This window comes from Triturus cristatus, chromosome 9 (genome assembly GCF_964204655.1).
Source record: "Triturus cristatus chromosome 9, aTriCri1.1, whole genome shotgun sequence".
NCBI classification, from domain to species: domain Eukaryota; kingdom Metazoa; phylum Chordata; class Amphibia; order Caudata; family Salamandridae; genus Triturus; species Triturus cristatus.
The window spans coordinates 585,575,896-585,596,988 of record NC_140592.1 but is presented as its reverse complement, the minus strand read 5'-3'; the positions used below and the strand labels follow the sequence as shown (position 1 = coordinate 585,596,988).

Below are 21,093 nucleotides of genomic sequence, written 5' to 3'. Positions count from 1 at the left end.
CCCTGTACTGCTTTCGCTTGTGTTTAGGGGTTGTGGGTGTTGCACTACCGATTGGGAGGGTGCGTATGGAGGGGGCATGTAAATGATCGGGGGACCTAATAGTAATTCATCATTCGTCCGTTGCTTAGAGGACAACTCAGGGTAGAGCATAGAGGGGGTCCTAACAGCGTACTGGCCTGATGTTTCGGGCTCCTGTTTTAGTTTAGTTTCCCTTCTCTCCTTTCTCTCTTCCTCTAACTTTCCAGCGGCAAGGTGAGCTGCCTTTCGTAATTCCTTTTCTGCTTTTACCTCTTCCCTCTTTTTCCGTTGCGTTGCTTCTTTGCGCCACATGCCGATACTGTCAAGCATAGTAGGCGTCGTTTTATTGCTACGCAGAGCTATTTCCAGCATTTCTATCTTATGGTCGTCGAAGGATCCCATCAGTGGCCACTGACTCTCGGGGTCCTTCCTTGTATATTTATGCCATAGCTTGCTATAAGCTACGGCGACTAGTCCATATTTAGTGAACATGTCCTTATTAGGGGTGCCTTCCAGTGGAGCCGGGACACTCTTTTTGAGTAGCCGTGCGCTATAGAAATAAATAAATAACATAACATAACATAACATAACATGGTCCACCTCTAATAAGCAGTCCGGGCAGAACCAACTACCAATCAGTGGGGAGAAGATAGGCATGACGGGTTTCAACGGGGACAAAAGTCAGCACTACCTATCTTTTCACTGCTTGCAAAGACTAGACAGAATATCTCTATTCCTCGTTATTTGTAAGCAGAGAATACCTCCAAAGAACCAATATCGAACAACTAGTGTTCGGACAATCAATCAATCAATCAATCAATGGGGAGATAAAGATAGGCACGACGGGTTTCAACGGGGACAAAAGTCTGCGTTACCTACCCTTCACTATTTGCAAAGACTAGACAGAATATTTCTATTCTACGTTATTTGCAAACAGAGAATATCTCAAAGAGCACTATTCTTCAAAACAATCAATGTTCGGACAATCAATCAGTGGGGAGATAAAGATAGGCACGACGGGTTACAACGGGGACAAAAGTCTGCGTTACCTACCCTTCACTATCTGCAAAGAGAGAGAGAGAGAATTTCTACTCCTCCCCGTTTGTAGACAGCGAATATCTCAAAGAGAACAATCAATGAGCAATACTAGTATTTCAGATAATCAATCAATTATTTCGCAATTTGTCGTGTTTCACGACCTTACCCGGACCGCGTGGACAGTTTCTCGTCTTCCGCCTCCAGCGCCCGATCGTCCTCTACTTTCCGTATTTGCCGCGGCACTCCTGATGGTTCCCAGTCAGGACCGTAGATCACTCGAGAGAGGTCTGCTCGGAACCAGTGAAGTTCGGATGATCGGCTGCCAGACGAGGGTCTATCGGGCAGGAGCTCTCCCGATCGTTGCAGTCGTTCACTCTGTCGTCAGGACCTCTCCCACTGGATCCACGTGTCGCTGATGGGCCCCACGTTTGGGACGCCAATTGTTAAATGGTAGCGGCAGTTTCAGTCGATAACCCTTCAAGTATTGCCCGGCGGTAATCGCCTCTCATACCATTCGATAATTTACCAATGAAAGAGGCAGGCGCCGGAGACTGGAAGGCAGGAAACAAAGTTTTTATTCCGTCGGAGCAGAACACATCAGATCAGACAGCAAGGTATCGTCACGAGGTGCTCTAACTGCATCTCTGAGGCCTGGCCTCTTATACACAGGTTTATGACTTTATTGCAGGTTTATCACACATGGCACATTCTTGAGATCACTTTGATGCATAAAAGAACGTCTTCAGAATCCTTGGCTCAGATCCGATCCCACGCATAGCTACAGTAGAAGTTCCCACCCCACCCGCATTAGGAGATGGCTATCACACAGCAGGATATTCCGCCAATTCCCGGGGGTGTGTGTGACCGGTCGGGTCTCAGGGGGTGGGGGGCCTTGATTTACTGTAATCCCTTTGATGTGGGGCATTTCCCTTACAGTAGGGGCAATAAACTGCATCCGCAGGGCTAGGTGATGGCCTGGGATCGGTTCGGACAATAGGGCACAGAGGAAAGGGGTTATCAAAGGGATGCATGACCATGTATGGGATGTCGGTCAGGCGTGGGATGCGGTTCCATGGCAGGGTCGCGCAGAAGGAGAGGGTTTATGGCCCGTGTATGAGAGAGCGGGGGTGGCCGGCGCGCGGGGGATGCTTGCAGCGCCAGGGGGACGCGCTGGCGATCGGCAATGAGCAGGGAGAGACCAGGGTGCCTAAAATGGCTGCCGTGCGCTTTCCTGTGTGTCGCGCTGGGGAGAGACAAGATGGCGCAGATAATGTTCAGTTTGCAAGCTAAATTTCCACAACCTGGACCCAGCCCTGCAGGCTTCCCAGTTGATGCAGCGCGGTGGACCGTGTTAGTCTTTTAAACTCATTTTCTTTCCTTGCTTGTATCCCCAGGATGTTATCCTCTGGTCTGGAGCCTTTTTTTTAGAAACAGGGTGACATGGTGTGCTATGTCTGAGCACGGACACTAAGAGTTTTTAGGGTCTGTTTCCGCTGGAATTTCGACGCGCAAAAATAAACAAGAATCTCCAGCCCCAGGCCTGACTTGACTTCTGTGAATTTGAGAGTCTTGACTCCACCCTCCGCCCCAAACCGATCTCCCCAATACCATCCCCCCGCCCCACACACACTTTCCTCCCCTCAACAGAAGCATTGTTTGAGGTAGGATAACGCCGCAATAGGTGGGTATTCCCTCTTAAACAGACTTTTGGGCTTCTAAAGCTGATAAGCATTAGCAATGACAATAGGTCTGGCTTTAAATAAATGCTGTATGGTAATATGAAGCATTATAAATAAACAGCAATGGGATGGATATGTAGTTGCGTGGAAGCAATTAACGGCAGAAAAATATTGGTGTATGTTAAAAGGGCAAGTGACAGTTGCACTGTCAAGCCAGACCTAAAATCGATGAAGAATAGCTCTAAAGCAATGAAATAGCCCAACAGGTTTATGCATCTGCTGCTAAAATCATTGTTCAGTCTGCACGTGTGAAACCGGAGTGGGGCGAACCAGGCACTCATCCTTCTGAAGTCGATAACATGTGCATCGCTGAGTTGTAGTTCAATAGCACCTACGAATCACTGCGCCATTAAGCCACAAGGCCATGGCAGAAATAACTTTATGAAACAAGTCATTTTTAGTCCCCTTTAGCAATTCACATCAGCTTATTGGAAATCACCACGTTAACCCGTTATTAAACCGGTCAATTGCAGACGGTAACACAATACTAGGAAGACATAGACTACGCGGCTTGGCTATTTTAGAATTGCTGTCGCTACACGGTAATTGGACACAGGATTTGAGATGATATTTTAACCTTGTTCTCACAATATTTTAAACAGTGTATATAACTTCCTACCTTGCGTGATTTGCACATTGCCTGTTCCTATCCCCGGTGTTAGCTCAGCCCCAGGCACCCCGGTCCGTCACGGCAAGTGCCGGTTGAACGGAGGGTGCAGAGGAGGCGAGAGCGGACACACTTCCGGGCTGGGGGCATTTCCGGCGCTGAGCGGTCTAGTTGCTCAGCGCCCCTCACCTTAAAGCAGTGGTCATAGCAAGGGCGAGTCAGACGACATAGACTACGCGGCTTGGCTATTTTAGAATTGCTGTCGCTACACAGTAATTGGACACAGGATTTGAGATGATATTTTAACCTTGTTCTCAAAATATTTTAAACAGTGTATATAACTTCCTACCTTGCGTGATTTGCACATTGCCTGTTCCTATCCCCGGTGTTAGCTCAACCCCAGGCACCCCGGTCCGTCATGGCAAGTGCCGGTTGAACGGAGGGTGCAGAGGAGGCGAGAGCGGACACACTTCCGGGCTGGGGGTATTTCCGGCGCTGAGCGGTCTAGTTGCTCAGCGCCCCTCACCTTAAAGCTGTGGTCATAGCAAGCGCGAGTCAGACAACATAGACTACGTGGCTTGGCTATTTTAGAATTGCTGTCGCTACACGGTAATTGGACAAAGGATTTGAGATGATATTTTAACCTTGTTCTCAAAATATTCTAAACAGTGTATATAACTTCCTACCTTGCGTGATTTGCACTTTGCCTGTTCCTATCCCCGGTGTTAGCTCAGCCCCAGACACCCCGGTCCGTCACGGCAATTGCCGGTTCAACGGAGGGTGCAGAGGAGGTGAGAACGGACACACTTCCAGGCTGGGCGCATTTCCGGCGCTGAGCGGTCTAGTTGCTCAACGCTCCTTATCTATATAAACACAATGGACCGGCGAGTGCGCAGCGGACACGCGCAGCGGGCACGCCAAAGGCAAGCCCGTCTGCGCCCGTCCGCGCCTCGCCCGGGCCCAGGGCCACTACCTATACTCAAATTGTGTCGGTCCCTAGGAGCATAGGTTATACTAGTGGGGAACTGCTTTCGCTCAGGCCCAAACCCCGCTGCCGCACTTTAAATGTAACGAATGAAACCAAGCAATGCCCATGATGCAAACTCCCCTTCGATTTTTCACACGTTAGAAGGCTAACACCGCCCCAGATCCACCCCATCAAACCAACCTGTCAAACCATTAATGCCGGGTTAATTAACGCATGTTCCTTAGTCAAACACAACACAGAAACGGCCACTCTAATAGAAACCCAAAAACTAGACCTCATTTTCATCACTGAGACCTGGGCTGATGACGCCTCAGATATAGATTTATCACTAGCAATTCCTGAGGGGTACTCTATCTCTAGGTCAGACAGGAAAGGGAAACGGGGTGGAGGCTTAGCCATTATCTTTAGAAATGAAATAAAGACCAAGGGCTCAGACCAGGGCAGCAACCCAGACTGCGAAACCCTTTTTTTCAGACTAATATTACTAAAAACTATACATTTAAGGGGCTTTTGATTTATAGGCCACCTAAGGCAAGAACACCACTGACACAACTGCTCAGTCCTTTTCTAGAATCTAGTGTGTAAGGCTCTGATTTCTCCATTCTGGGAGACTTTAACCTACATTTGGAAAAAAGCGCGGATACAGGCACAGCTACACTGTGTGACGCACTGGCCAATCTGGCTATGGTTCAGATTGTCAATCAGAGCACCCACACAGCCGGGCATACTCTTGATGGGATTTTTACTTCTAATCCCGACATTAAATTGTCAGACATCTTACCGGTTCCATGGTCGGACCATAAGGTCATAATATTCACTATCAATGCAAGAAAAACCCCAAACACAGCCGCCCACCCTCCTAGAAGTACATCACATTATGATTGGGGCAGGCTAGACCCCATTAAACTAAATGAACAGCTTACTCTCACTACCCCTGAGCTGGTACCTGATAGCAACACTGCCACACATCAAATCTCAAGCTGGATAAAGGAAGCCATTAACGCATTAGTTCCTCTAAAAAAAGCCACTGCTAGGAGAAGAACCCCTTCCCAACCTTGGTTCTCGGACTTACTTAAACTACATAAACAGTATTGTAGAAGGGCAGAGAGGAGATGTAGGTCCAATTATGACCCTCAACTGAAAGCCGAATACAAAACCTCTCTGGCCGTGTACAAAAATTAATATTAGAAGAAAAAAGCAAATATTTTGTTCGAAAAATTGACGAAGCAAAGAGTTCTAGTAAAGAACTCTTTGTCACCAGTGGCGGCTGGTGACATTTGAAAGTGGTGAGGCGTAAAATTATCGCAGTACTGCACTAAACAACGTATGGGGGGTTCGGGGGTTCTCCCCCGAGAAAATTTTGAAAAGATTGTGAATAAATGTAGCATTTTCAAGCAAATATGAGGAAGCAGGAAGGTTAATAATGCAATACAGTCTCTTTCTAAATGTTATCACTCTCAAAAAGTGCTTTTCTTCCATGTAATGTCCCTTTGATGGGAAGAGGAGGTTTCTAAGGTGGGAGTATCTAGCACGTTACTCTACTCGGGCTCCCTCTGTGCGAGCCTTCAGGGAGAAACCCTCTTCATTACTACCTCCACCTGACCCCTGACTCTGCAGTGCACTCCCTTACAGGCTTGATTATCCACTTTTCTACCACCCCTCTCCATTACACCTTATCTCACAGCTGACCTTGGGCCCCAGCCCCATATCATTCACTTTCATTATTCCCAGTAAAAAACAATAGTAAAGTCACCTTCAAACTTGAAACATTGAATATAGCAGTAAATGTAATTAGCATGCATGCTAAAGTATGCTCCACAGTTGTCCTAATCACCTGACTATTAATTAAATAAACAAAAACAGAAAGGCCATGACAGGGCCGGCTTTAGTGCTGGTGCAAAAGTCTTTCTGACCTCTTTCTCTGTACATAACTTAACAACCACCCTCCACCAGTGCCCCTCATCTCTCCGTAGCTCCCCCACAATCCATGACCTTCTCCTCAGATTCCCTCACTGCCACCCTCCACCAGCGCCCCTCATCGCTCCGTAGTTCCCCCACCCCATGACCTCCTCCTCGGATACCCTCACTGCCCTCCTCCACTAGTGCCTCTCATCTCTCTGTAGTTCCCCACCACCCCATGACCTCCTCCTCAGATTCCCTCACTGCCACCCTCCACCAGCGCCCCTCATCTCTCTGTAGTTCCCCCCCACCCCGTGACCTCCTCCTCGGACTCCCTCACTGCCACCCACTACTAGTGCCCCTCATCTCTCTGTAGTTCCCCCACCCCATAACCTCCTACTCGGCTTCCCTCACTGCCACCCTCCACTAGTGCCCCTCATTTCTCTATAGCCCCCCCACCCATGACCTCCTCCTCAGATTTCCTCACTGCCAGCCTCCACCAGTGCCCCTCATCTCTCTGTAGTTTCCCCCACCCCGTGACTTCCTCCTCTGATTCCCTCACTGCCACCCTCCACCAGTGCCACTCATCTGTCTGTAGTTCCCCTCCACCCCATGACCTCCTCCTCAGTTTCCCTCACTGCCACGCCACCCTTCACTAGTGCCCCTCATCTCTCTGTAGTTCCCCCACCTCATGACCTCCTCCTCGGCTTCCCTCACTCACTGCCACACTGCACTAGTGCCCCTCATCTCTCTGTAGTTCCCCCCACCCCGTGACCTCCTCCTCTGACTCCCTCGCTGCCACCCGGCACCAGCACCCTTCATTTCTCCGTAGCTCCCCCCACCCCATGACCTCTTCCTGGGATTCCCTCACTGCCACCCTCCACTAGTGCCCCTCATCTCTCTGTTGCCCCTCTCTCATATCCATTCCATTATTTGTATAGTGCTACTCATATGAGTGTAGGGTGTCACAGTACGTTACATAACAGCACACATTATACAGAGACAAATCGGTTTACGCGGAATGTCACATAAACAAATGAGGATTACAAGGTGTAGAAATCACGTCATACATACTGGTGGGCAATATATTTTACGGGGGTTTGGTCTGGCAAAACCCTAAACTCAGGATTTAAAGAGTACTCCAGTGGTTGGGGGTTGGCTTTACTGATATAAATGTATATTTGCCCGAACAAACTCTTTTTAGTAGAATAATGAAAGAATGGAGAAGTTCTAACTATATCATAACACAAAAAAATGAAGTTTGTAGGCAGCTCTTTGATGACAGTTCACTGGTCACTTCCTATGTTAGGATAGTAACTTCTGAACTACATGTAACACAAGTATCTCTGAGACAGACGCAGTAAACCACTGAGCTATTCCCATAAAATTCAGTTTATCAGCATTTAAAAATTACCAACAGACAAATGGTTGCCCTCCTCTTATTGAAAGCCTGTGTTCATTAGGATCAAAGACAGTCAGCATCAGCGCTTCTATAAGGCAAAGGCTGGCTGCTGGTGGCACGTGTTGTTCTGCATTAATAATCAGAGCTGGCACTGTGTGTGATCGCTGGCAGAGTACTTTGTGTCTCTACGGAATCAACGCTGCGCCGCGTGAGGCGGGCTCCTGGCATTCTGATGCATGTAGACCCGCGTGTATAATTAAAGAGCTCGCGTTTCGTGTGATATCAGGCAGATCACTTTTTACCCAGTGTGCCCGACCCCACGCTGACTCCTGTGTGTGTGCCATTTGAAACAGGCTGTTCTGTTCCCATTGGAGCACCCCGAGGGGCAGGGTTTACACACGGGCATTCTGCCAAGCTTTGGCACAAAAAACTAACCCCGACTTCCCCACTGGGCCAACAGTGGCATCACATTATTTTCCAATACACCGGGTCCTTTTTCCGGCAGATAAAAGTGATAAAGTCTATTAAGACACCACGGCAGGTTGGTGCCCCGCTGCAGACATCTCTGTGTAAAGCTACCATGCCACCCCTGTGAGATTTGTCGAGGCTGTTGTGCCTGCTGAAGCGACCTTTCAGCAAACCTGTGAATTTCAGAGAGAGGAATCCACGCAGGCAGTCACAGCCTTTCATCCGCGCGAAGTCGTTAAAATGAGTGTCTCTCGCTTGGGAAATAATAATGAATGTATTTACGGTGCCGGCCTCAAGCGTGCCAACACCATACACATCGAGCACCACACAACAGTTGCGTGCGGCGGGCATGACTGGGGGCGGGGGAGGGTAGGTACGCACGGGGAGGGGGGCGGTTGGGGGTTTAATTTAATGATAAAACTTACCAGGCATCTCCTCCTCCTCCAGTGAGTCCAGTCCCGAGTTGCATCACGTCCCCTCTGCAACGTGGTGGACCGTGGAACAAACTTCTCCCAGCTCTTTCTTTTGCCGCTCAACAGGAAATACCAACTGCCAAATCAGGAGATTGGATGCGACGGGGGGCCGGGCGGCTAGCATTTGATAGGGCATGGGGCGACTTGACGAAAAACACGTCACCGCCCGAGCAGGAGCCTATCTCCAGACTCCTGCACTACACTAGGCATGCGCAGCATGCCTAATGCTTTGTTAATGTGAGTGAGGGGCTTTGCTCCTCTCTCACATGCGCAGACAGTCCATGTACACTCCTGCTATCGCCTGCATGCGCTGTGCCTTGACACATGCGCACTTTCACCCTGAAGCACAGGCCGGCCCGGAAATGTAAACAGACGAATTGTAAAAGCTGTCAATTCGTCTGCTTACATTCCTGTTGGCCGAACTGCTGCTGCAACTGTGAGCAGTTTCTTTTGTAGGGCGCTGCCCCAGCGCCCCTAATGGACCATCTGCCACTGTTTGCCACTGTTAAAAAAGTGACAAAAATTGATAATGACAAACAGGTAATAATCACCTCTGACTTCTGTAACACCCTTGGCCAATTTTTCGTAACCACTGTTTACGAATCTTTCAAATTGACCGATAAGGTCTCTTCTACACAGCCACACTTAGCTCCCAAAGTCCTTCCACATCCACTAGAGCAGAATCCACGTTTCCACTTTGTCCCACCTTCAGTGGATCAAATTCTTCAAATTATCAAGATGACCAAATCTGGGAGTCTAACGGACCCTTGCCCCTCGAAGGTCATGCATCTTTCTCCTGAGCTAGCGAGTGAACAACTATGCATTCTCTTCTCTCATATAGTAAACTCCTGCCACTTCCCGGATACATTGAAAACCACCTCTGTACTGCCACTCTTAAAAAAACCAAATCTCGATCCACAGATTCCGGCGAACTATAGACCCATCGCAAGAATCCCTTTCGCCGCTAAGGTTCTTGAGAAACTATTGAATAAGCAACTGTCCTTGTTCCTCTCTGACACTCACGCCCTAGACGCCTCGCAATTTGGCTTCCGAGAGGGACATGGGACAGAAACAGCATTGATCACGGCAGTCGAGGAACTGAGGAATATCCTAGACGCCAGGGGGAAGGCCGCCTTGATTCTTTTAGATCTGTCGGCGGCCTTCGACACGGTCAACCATAACACACACTTCTCACCCGTCTAGACGAAGCCGGAGTGCATTCGTCGGCCCGCTCGTTGCTTGCCTCCTATCTGTCCAATAGGACATTTACAGTAGAGCAGGGGGAAGCAAAATCACAACCTTTCAGCTCACCATGTGGTGTACCTCAGGGGTCATCTCTAATCCCCACTCTTTTTAATCTGTATGTTGAGCCTCTAGCTGCAATTATTAGGAACTGCGGTTTTATTCCTGTCTCGTACGCCGACGACACCCAAATAGTGGTGTCGATTAAAAATAATGTCAGTGAAACAGCAGAAAAATTTCAAGACTGCATGAGACAAGTTAATCAATGGATGCAGAGTAACTGTCTAAAGCTAAACGGAGACAAAAGCGAAGTGATGCTGCTAGGCACCGATATGGATACCTGGTCTCCAGAGTGGTGGCTGCTCAATCTGGGCCTCTGCCCACAACCAGTAAATAAACTGAAAAACCTAGGCTTTACATTGGACAACAAATTGACCTTTGAAGCCCAATCCAACAAACTGGCATCAACCATGTGGTACATTCTGAAAATAATAAGGAAGCTACTGCCTTTAATTCCCTTAGACTCTCGTAAAATGGTGGTAACAGCCCTGGCCTTATCCAGGCTGGACTACGGAAACGCCCTGTATGAAGGGATGCAGGCTCAACACCTAGCTAAACTACAACGCCTGCAGAACGCAGCAGCAAGACTTATTCTTGACATACCCAGGTTTGAACCAATCACACACAAACTAAGTTCTCTACACTGGCTTCCAATGGACAAAAGAATAAAGTTCAAATCCGTCTGCCTGGCCCATAAGGCCCTGCATGGGAGTGGATCTCAGTTTCTAAAAACTCATTTACAATTATATGAGCCTTCCCGGAATCTCCGCTCCAGCCAAGCAAAACTAATTCAGATCCCAAGATTCAAACAGGCTAGGTGGGGGGAGGGGGGGGGGGGGGGGGGAGAGAAGCTTTCTGTTACACGAAGCAAGGGCCTGGAATCTTCTCCCAACCACAATTAAAAATATTCCCTCTATCCTGTCATTCAGGAAAGAGGTAAAAACCTGGATGTTTACCTCCATTTAGACCCAGCCGTGCTTTTTCTTTGGTAGTTCATGTCTCTGTACAGCGCCATGACGCCCACGGGCATGCGTGCGCTTTATAAATCCTTAATCAAATCAAATCAAATCAGGAGTTTCCCAGGGGGTTGAACTCATGGAGTAGGTCAAAAGGAACTGCAGTCAGAAACACGTCACAGCTAAGCCACTGTACTTGGGGTCGATTTAAACAAGAAGTTAGCTCAAAGGGTTCAGGAGCTGCTGCAGAGATCTGCCTGCTGTCGGAAGGATCTGAGTTTTAACTGCTGAGGAGCAGAGGCCCCTGAATTAAGCAGTCCCGAGTTGGGTAGTAATACAACACCCCAACTAAACGTGGTAAAAATAATTAAGTTTTAGCTTTTCATAACTCTCAAATTGCCCAGGACACATGTGAGTAGAACGCCCAGTTGTTCTATTCACTGTATTCTGGTACTTTTTTAAAGCCGGAAAGATGGTTCAGAGAGTTGAACGCTCGCCGCTGAAACCTGCGGTGATGTGAAGGTACCTAGGCTGTCTTAAATTGGGCAACAATAACACATGGCATTTACAGACATTTAGAAATGACACGTGTGGCACGCAGCACTAAATAACAAGCATTTGCAATGCAATAGGTCTCGCAGTTGTGAGAGTTTGAGCTATTGGCATTGTAAATGGAAATGACTTTTAATTACATGTTGGTTTTTAAAACATAAATAAAAGGCATTGTCATTTACAATGTCAATAGCTTAAACTCTCGCAAATGCGAGACCTATTGCATTGTAAAAGCTTGTTTTTTTATGGTGCCCTGGCCAATTTGTGATCCCAATTCAACCCTGCTCTCCACACATGCCAACACTCAATACTGAGATTTGCGATTTTTGTATGTTAATCTTGATGTTTTCAGTTCTCTGAAATATGTAAATAAATAACGTTTTATAAAACCATTAAAAAGGGAAGATATCTTTCGCCCTCCTGTTTGAACCAGGAGTTTTCAAAATATATTAAACCAAAACAGAGTGTTTTGTTTAAATCCTCTATCCCTCCTTCTTTGGAAATACTTGGAACATCAAAAAAATGGAGTCCAAGGAGGCATAAATTGAATTTCGTCTGCTTTTAAAGTTAGGCGCTCTAGTCTTTTCCTTTCAGAAACAGTGATTTCTTTAAAAGGCTTTAAATAAGACCCCTTTAACGAGTACTCGTCGTCTTGCAGCGTTGCTGTTTTCCCATTACAAGATGGCCGATATATTTAACTAACATGGAAAAGATTTTCAGCATTGAGTCCTAACTCAGGATGGTTACTTCGCCTTCTGTAAGCGAGTTGTTTTGAGGAGTCCTCTTTTCTTGCCACTGATTGTTTGAAAGCTTTATGAGTAGTGACGCCTTTGCATCACCGGAAGTAGTGCTCACATGTGTGCTGTCTTCCTGGGAGAATTGGAAGTATTAAAGGAAGGAGTCTAGAACTGAGTCAGGTAAGCTGAAGAGGGTAACAGTCTGCATGCGACGCTGACCCACAGTCTGCTGGTGCTACAGCAGACTTGTTAGATATAGGGATCATCATGTTGGCGCACAGGGCGGAGTTGGGGGATGTTCACCGAGGTGCACTTGTTAAGTGAGCTGAAGTCTCCCTGGCACAAACGGCCGGTTGGCTTATGTAGGCACCGTTAAACTAAAGAGAAATACGAAAATTAAAAATAAAACCGTGTGGTAGTAGGAACTGGTGGCTCCTGTACGGTGTTTGTTTGTGTGTGACTGGGGGCGGGGCGGGGCGTTGCAAAGCCCTCAGGAAGGGTTACTCTAGCGTATAGGCTGTCACATATACAGAGCTGGCTGGGCGCTTGATAGGGGAGATTGATGCTGCACAGGTGGTCAGTGAGTCTATCCTTGCATGTTGCGGGACAGTATTTTGTTATCTCTCGTAGCAAAAGCGATACATTGTTTGTTTATTCCGGTGTAACTCTCCTGCTTCCTCCTAATTATGTCATTGGCATATAATTGCATTCAAGCCAGTTTTTCGTCTAGTAAAATTATTTGCCCCTTTATTCTGTTTATCTTTTTCTTTACTTTTTTTCCCTGGGTGCAGTCCTTTACCAGCCTTTGATTAATTTTTTTAGTGCAGCGCTTTACATTCCAAACGTATTCGTCGTCTGCTGGGGTTTTGAGCTTCTGATTAAAAACGATTCGCCTTTAATTCGATGAAAATTGCATATTGTGTCACATTTCAGTTGTCTGAGAGCACTTGTACTGGCAGCGACTAATCAGTTTTATACATTTACTATGCTGAAAGGTATTTTAGTTTTAGCAAACAGCTGGGTAATAAGCTTTGCCCACGAAATAGCCTCATTGCTAAGTTCTAGTTATTTACTTTTATGTGGAAATGCGTTTCATGCCTGCTCAGGAAAATGTGTCAAGACTTCTTTTAGGGCCAATTCAGCCGAGACCACTGATCTCTGGTCAGCATAACTGCTTCCCCCCCCCTCCTCCCTTGTGCAGCTCCACTGTTAAGGCACTGCCTCTAGCGCCTTCTGTTGTCCCAGGTAAGGTGTTCGAGGCCCTCCTCCACCCGCAGGCTCCTGCCTGCGCCTCATCCCTGATGGTCTAGTGGAAGATATTGCTCGTCTGCTAGTTCTCTCTGTGTGTGGCTTCGTATTTCCTCTCTCTCTTCATCTGCCTGTTGCCTCTTTCTTTGCTTTTATTTATTTGCCTTTATTTCTTTAATCTTTTGTTTTCCCTGTTTTTGTGTTGCTTTTTTCTCTGCCTCTGCTGCCCTGTGGCTCCGCCCCTGAGTGTTCTTGCCTCCAAGCTGCTCCCCTTCCCCCGACTCCTACTTAATGGTGCCCACGCCACCGGCGCGCCAAAGGCAAGGCCGCCTGTGACCTGACTGTGACCTTTGCCAAGGACCCTGGTCCCCAAATCCCACGCCGGTACAACCCCAACACTCTCCTCGCACTCAACCCTAGACACAACAACAACTCCCAGCTCTCGCCTCCTAGCGACACCCAAGGCCCGATCACCTGCTGACACTGGTGCCGCACCTTCACCCACCTCCGGACCCAAACAGCCACCCTCAGGACCCCAACGTACACAAGCCCCTGAGCTGCACCCTCCTCAACGTGCGTCCCTGCACAGACATGCAGTTGAAGTTTGGGACCTCCTCCACACCCACTCGCCCAACGTTGCCTTCCTCGCAAAGACCTGGACCAATGCCAGTTCTGCACCTGACATCGCAACCGCAATCCCTGACGGATACAAGATCCTGAGGAAAGATGAATCGCCAACACTTTCACCCCTCTCCAGAAGGCTGCCAGATGACACAACACAAAAGACGCCTGGTTCACCCTTGACCTCCGAGAATCCAGGTGCTCTTGTCGACAACTGGATAAAACTCGGAGAAACTGCCAAACCCCGGAAGGCATGCTCCGCCTACAATGCCGCAACCACAGCACACCACCAACTCCTCAAATCTACCCGGGGAAATTTCATCCAAGACAGAATCCGCTCCAACGCCCACAACTCCAAAGAACTTTTTGCCATCATACAAGAATTCTCCAGGCCGAACAGCAAAGCTCCTTCTTCCACCACAAGATCAAGATGCTCTACGGCAACTTTGACGAACAAGACCACAGGACCGACCCAACAGCCACTACCAGCTACGCCATCCAACTGACCCTCCTCACCTCGACTCCTCTCACCACAGAAGACACCGCAGAGACTATGAAAAGCATCCACTCCGTAACACCCACTGACCCCTGCACACCGCACATCTTCCACAGGGCTACCACTGCCATTGCACCTGAACTACGACAAACGATCAACTGCTCCTTCAAGACAGCCACATTCCCCACTGACTGGAAACGCACTGAAGGCAAACCCCCCTCCTGAAGAAGTCCTCCGTGGACCCGACAGACCTCAAGAACTTCAGGCCTATCTCCCTTCTTCCCTTCGCCGCCGAAGTCAACGAGAAAGATGGCAACACCCAGCTAGTGCACTTCATAGAAACCAACCACATCCTCGACTCCTCACAGTCCAGATTCCACAGCACCAAGACCGCCCTCATAGCTGCCACTGATGACAACCGCACCTTCCTCGACCAAGGCTATACTGCAGCCCTGATCCTCCTAGACCTTTCAGCAGCCTTCGACACCATCTCCCACCGCGCAATAACAACTAGACTCCACGACGCCGGCGTTCAGGGAACTGCCTTAGGCTGGATTCAATCTTTCCTCTCACGCAGAATACGAAGATTAAGACACTCACCCTTCCTCTCCGAACCTACAGAAATCAGATGCGGAGTAGCCCAAGGATCCTGCCTAAGTCCCACACATTTCAACGTCTACATGGCCCCCTCGCAACCATCGCCAGAAAACACAGCCTCAACATAGTCTCATACGCTGACACCCATCTCTCTTTCTCTTTCTCTCTTACCCCCTCCCCGTCACCCACGCACTCGTCACCAGCAGAATGGACTACGGAAACGTGCTCCACGCCGGAACAAACGCTGCTCTGCAAACTCCAAAGTGTCCAGAATGCCGCAGCCAGACTCGTCCTTGACATGACATCATCACCCAACACCTCTGTGATCTCCACTGGCTTCCTGTTGAAAAAGAATAACCTTCAAACTGCTCACCCACGCCTACAAAGCCCTTCACAACACCGGACTCCAATACCTCAACGAAAGAAACTCCTTCCACTTCCCCAAGAGAAACCTTTGCCGCCCTAGCCACGGTCCCCCCCGCATCCACAGGACCAGAGCTGGTGGCAGATCCTTCTCGTACATTGTGGCCAAAGCCTAGAACTTACTCTTCCCCCCCCCCCCCCCTCCCCCTGCATCATATGAAGCCCTACACGGCAACTATTCAGGAAGGACCTCAAGATCTGGTTCTTCGGATAACCATGGGGCTTGAGCCCCCCCCAAGTGTCTTGAGACCCTTGCGGGTGAGTAGTGCGCTCTAAAAATCCCTGATCGTATGTCAATAAAGCATATCATCGTTTTGACCAGATTTCATTTGAATCTGGTCCCCTGGCTTTTGCCATTTCCCCAAGGTTACTCGAAACCTGGTTCACTAAAACCCTGCCCCTGTGATAATTTTTCAGAGCAAGATACTCTTCATTTTATGTGTTTCTGCGCCCACTACGATTCTTTGCACAGAAAACATATTTTACCAATACTGTCAATTTGTCTAAGTCAGGCCGGCTCTGCACTATCTTCAAATGTTACCCTCTCCCATGGTCTGCTTTGGGGTAGCAAGCTTTTTAATAGGGGCCATCAGACATAGGAAAAAGTTGCCGCCGCAGTAGCCACCCCGTTCCCTCAATTAGTGCATACACGTTTTTCCAAAACTATTATAATGTGCACTTTATGAAACAATGCTTATAGTCTTTGGTCTAATGCTTAGCACTGTTGCACTTTATATGCTGTACCCCTTGTAGGTCTATATGTGATCGATGAAACCATAAAACTGGATGCCCTTTAATAGTTCTGTACAGTTATTTTTAATATTTTTATGTGAACTAAGCTTTTATGTATAAAATGTCTTTCAATGAAATGTGTCTTTTTAAAACTTTTTACTTTTATGGCTGTTGGCTAGCGAATAAAGTTCTTTTGACTGACTGACTGATCTTCTCTACAATGGTAATACTAGGCTCCAATCTGTTAATAGCACTGTTGTGGAAAGTAAATGAAAAGTTTATTCGTATGCTAGTTCCATTAGTTCGATGTAAGAATTTAAGACCACTTTTTTGCTGGATATTCTTTTTAACGTTTTCAAACTGCTTTCAGTTGTTCCTTGCTTTGAAGATAGACAATGAAGCCATGGTTAGGTTGAAGTCTACCAGACAGAGCAGCTGTCTGGTTGCAAATAAATATTGAGGACCTGCTGAAAACTTACCTGGGAATGCATTCCACCTATAGCTTACCATTGACTTCATGTTTTGTCACTTGCTTTCAATGTTCTGGCTTTATTTGTTTTAGCTCGTCCAGCATTTGTGTGTCCCTCCTGTGGAATATAACCTCTTTACCACCTCTCTGATTGTCTCCTTCTATGTTTCTACCGCTTTCTGCTTGTCAGAAACTCCTATTTTATTTTTCATTAAACGCTCCATGAAAGTGCATGTGTTTCTCAGATGTCTCCCTTGTATGCTTATACCCCCCTCTCTCCCCCATGCTCCATGTTACTCTTCAAGCACTGAGTGCTTATCTGGGCCCCACCTGACTGTTTATCTCTATAGCATCAGCACATGCCTGTGAAATGTGATTGTAATCAGTAACAAAGTTGGCAGCATTTGTTGCCAATGTGGTTTGTTGTGTATTTAAAATAACGGAAGCATTTTAGAGAGCACTAACAGTCCTGAGCAGTTGACATACTTTTCGAGCCTACTCACTGATGCTTTGTCTGCATCCTTTCCCAGGCTGGATTCCTGGCTTGCAGATAGTGCAGAATGTAAGATCTGATCTTATCAAGCCCACAAGGCTTGTCCTTTACTGTGCCTGCATCATAATACAATCTGTGCTCTCTGCACCATGTGAAGACACAATTTTAATAGCCATTTGTGGTGTTCTTCAATAAGGTAGGACCAGGAAAAGCAAGTAAGGTGTCACAAGTAAGTTTATTCACCTCATCCACCAAGTCTCTCAGTCTAACTGTCTTCACTGGAGTCCTCCTACACAAAACGTTCTCCCCTTCCAGAACAGAATGGAAGACTGGAGATGGTGTATTCTATCTTATAACATTGAAGGAAATAAGACAACAAGAGGAAAATGTACCACATTACACATCTTCCCTCTAAACAATAACCAAAAATAAGTTCACTACAGGTTTAACAGAAACAAATAAACATGTCATAAGTGTAATGCATACCACAAAACAAATGTATATCACTATACAACAAAGTGCTATAATAAACCCCAATAGATCATTGATATGCATACCCAGATAGTCTGCACAACTCTATCACTGACTTAAACATAGTCTTTCATGTACGCAGGACATCTGCGCACTCTCTGACTCCTCTCTCTAACACATCCCGAGACACTAGGAATGTCAGAGAGGGGAGCAGATGAGAAATTTGAAAAGTTCAAACCTGAGTCCACCTCATTACTATTAGACTGATCTGAAGAAAAAGGAGGACTCGCTACAACAACCCGACTCTTGTTCCAAATCCTCCCATCACTAGTCTTGACGGCATTATTAAAAATTTTAACCACAGTTCTAACATTAGTATATTTTGACCATGGCATACATCCAACAGGAGCTTTTATTTTAACAATCAATCAATCAATCAAAGACATTTCTAGAGCGCACTACATACCTGTAGGGTCTCAAGGCGCTGGGGGTAGGGGGGGGTGCCGCTACTGCTCGAACAGCCAGGTCTTCAGCTTCTTCCTGAAGGAGAGGTGGTCTTGGGTCAGGCGCAGGTCGGTCGGGAGGGAGTTCCAGGTCTTGGCGGCCAGGTAGGAGAAGGACCTTCCTCCTGTAGTCGCTCTTCGGATGCGGGGGACCGCGGCGAGGGCGTGGCTGGCTGAATGGAGGTGGCGTTTGGGAGCGTAGAAGTTGATTCGGCTGTTGAGGTAGCTCGGGCCTTGGTCGTGTAGGGCTTTGTGTGCGTGGGTGAGGAGGCGGAAGGTGATTCTTTTGTTGACGGGGAGCCAGTGTAGGTCTCTCAGATGTCCGGAGATGTGGCTGGTTCGTGGGATGTCGAGGATGAGTCTGGCTGAGGCGTTCTGGATCCGCTGGAGTCTCTTCTGGAGCTTGGCGGTGGTACCGGCGTAGAGGGCGTTGCCGTAGTCCAGTCGGCTAGTGACGAGGGCCTGGGTGACGGTCTTCCTGGTCTCGGTGGGGATCCACCAGAAGATCTTCCGTAGCATGCGTAGGATGTTGAAGCACGCCGAGGAGACGTTGTTGACTTGTCTGGTCATGGAGAGGGAGGAGTCCAGGATAAAGCCCAGGTTGCGTGCATGGTCTGTCGGTTTGGGTGCGGTGCCCAGGGCGGGAGGCCACCAGGAGTCGTCCCAGGCGGAGGGTGAAGAGCCCAGGATGAGGACCTCCGTCTTGTCTGAGTTCAGTTTTAGGCGGCTGGTCGTCATCCACTCGGCTACCTCTTTCATCCCTTCGTGCAGGTTGGCTCTTGCGGCGGCGGGGTCGTTGGTCAGGGAGAGGATCAGCTGGGTGTCGTCGGCGTAGGAGATTATGCTGAGGTTGTGTTGGCGTGTGATGGCCGCGAGGGGGCTCATGTAGACGTTGAAGAGGGTGGGGCTCAGCGAGGATCCTTGGGGGACGCCGCAGATGACTTCGGTGGCCTCTGACTTGTACGGTGGTAGGCGGACTCTCTGTGTTCTTCCGTCGAGGAAGGAGATGATCCATTCCAGAGCCTTGTCCTGGATTCCGACGTTGCTGAGGCGCTGTACTAGGGTGCGGTGGCAGACAGTGTCGAATGCCCCCACCTTTATCGCCTGATATTGTGCACATTTGTTTTTGTCAAAGTACGATTTCCTCAAAGCTTGTTTTTTTTAGCTCCTTAATTCTCCAATCTCCTATCTGATTATTGACAAGACCCTTGTTCATCCACCCGGGGCATAATCTCGTATTGGGAAACCTCCCTTTAAAGAGTTCAAAAGGCGATCTGCCAGTAGTCGAGTGAGGTCAAACGCTATAAGAGGAGATTCTATCCTGAAGTAACTCCTTCCAATTTAAACCATTAGCCCTAGCTAATTGGATACTTTCTTTAAAAGTTTTGTTGAGCCTTTCAATTGCACCATTAGTTTCAGGATGATATATCGCACATTTTTTGTGAATAATACCACAATTGTCAAGAATTTTTTTTAATTCATTTGAAGAAAATTGTGGATCATTATCCGAAAGTAAGCTATTAGGAAAGCTTTCTTTCTTAAATACATCCTGTAAGAACTTAATTACCGTAGCTGTGGACACCTCTCTTGCAGCACACACCTCTACCCACTTGGAGTACAGATCTAATACTACAATCAAATAGGGCATATCACTCACCCCATGTAAGGGTCCAACAATGTCAATTGAAATCTCATCCCAAGGATGACCAGGTAATCTTCTGCAAACCATCGGAGTCTGTTTTGTTTTCAAAACTTTATCACTAGGACAACATTCAGCACATTCACGAACTACCCTCTCAATCTCAACATCCATACCCGGCCACCAAAACTGCAATCTCAACAATTCTTTTGTTTTGACAATGCCAGGATGACCCACATGAGCCACCGTAAGTAACTTCTTTCTAAGACCTAGATGTGGAACCAACTTTGTCCCTCTAGCAAGTAAACCATCCACCACCGAAAGTTCATTAGAAACTAAACTCCATGGCTTCTCCAACCGTTTATTCTCACCTAACATCTCAATTACTTTTTTTACCTCAACATCTTTATTAATCTCCACTTTCCAATCCTCTTGAGTAACCACACCATCCGTGATCTCACATACATTTACCACCTCAGAATCAAAAGTAACCTCTTCATCCAACTCTCCATTTAAATCAACTAACCTCGAAAGACAGTCCGCTGATTTGTTAATGACTCCAGGAATGTAATCTACCTTAAAATCAAATTCTTGGAGAGAGATGATCCACCTTTTTATTCTAGAAGAAATTGAGTCAAGACCTTTCTTTGAAAAGACTTCTTTCAACGGCTTATGATCAGATAAAACATTGACCTTTGTTCCCCAAACTAAATTTTTGAATTTCCTTAGAGCCCAACATATAGCCAACGACTCTTTTTCTATAACAGAGTAGTTTCTTTCTGAACCCCTGAGACATCTCGAGGCACAAGCAATAAGTAAATCCATCCCATTCTTCTTTTGAAGCAAAACTGCACCAAGCCCTTTTTCACTAGCATCCGTCATAATGAAAGTAGGATCACCAGGCACAAAGGCATGAAGCGCAGGAGCCTTGCACAGTTCCTCCTTGATTGCAACAAATTCCTCCACACACTCTCTTGACCCCTGAAACACAACATTCTTTGCAGTGTGTAACCTCAAATGGTGAGTTTTTCCAGCAAAATCATGAATGAGTTTACTGTAAAATTCTACCATACCTAGAAAGGACAAAAGTTCCTCCTTGCTGACAGGTTCAGAAATTTTCAAAATGGAATCTACTAACTCCTTCTTAGGAAAGACACCTAGACCAGTTATACAATGTCCAAGATAATTTACTTCCTCTAAACCAAATCTGCACTTATCTTTC

The 21,093-nt window shown here is 47.3% G+C and overlaps 1 protein-coding gene across 4 annotated transcripts in view; it reads left to right on the top strand.

Moving 5' to 3' along the window:
• The first annotated feature begins 12,222 nt into the window (after positions 1-12,222).
• Positions 12,223-21,093, top strand: part of CCDC9 (coiled-coil domain containing 9) — a 347,944-nt gene continuing 339,073 nt past the window's right edge. For all 4 annotated transcript variants that reach the window (XM_085625629.1, XM_085625627.1, XM_085625628.1 and 1 more), the window contains exon 1: positions 12,223-12,359. The gene's annotated coding sequence lies outside the window, so the exon portion shown is untranslated. The remainder of the gene's footprint in view (positions 12,360-21,093) is intronic.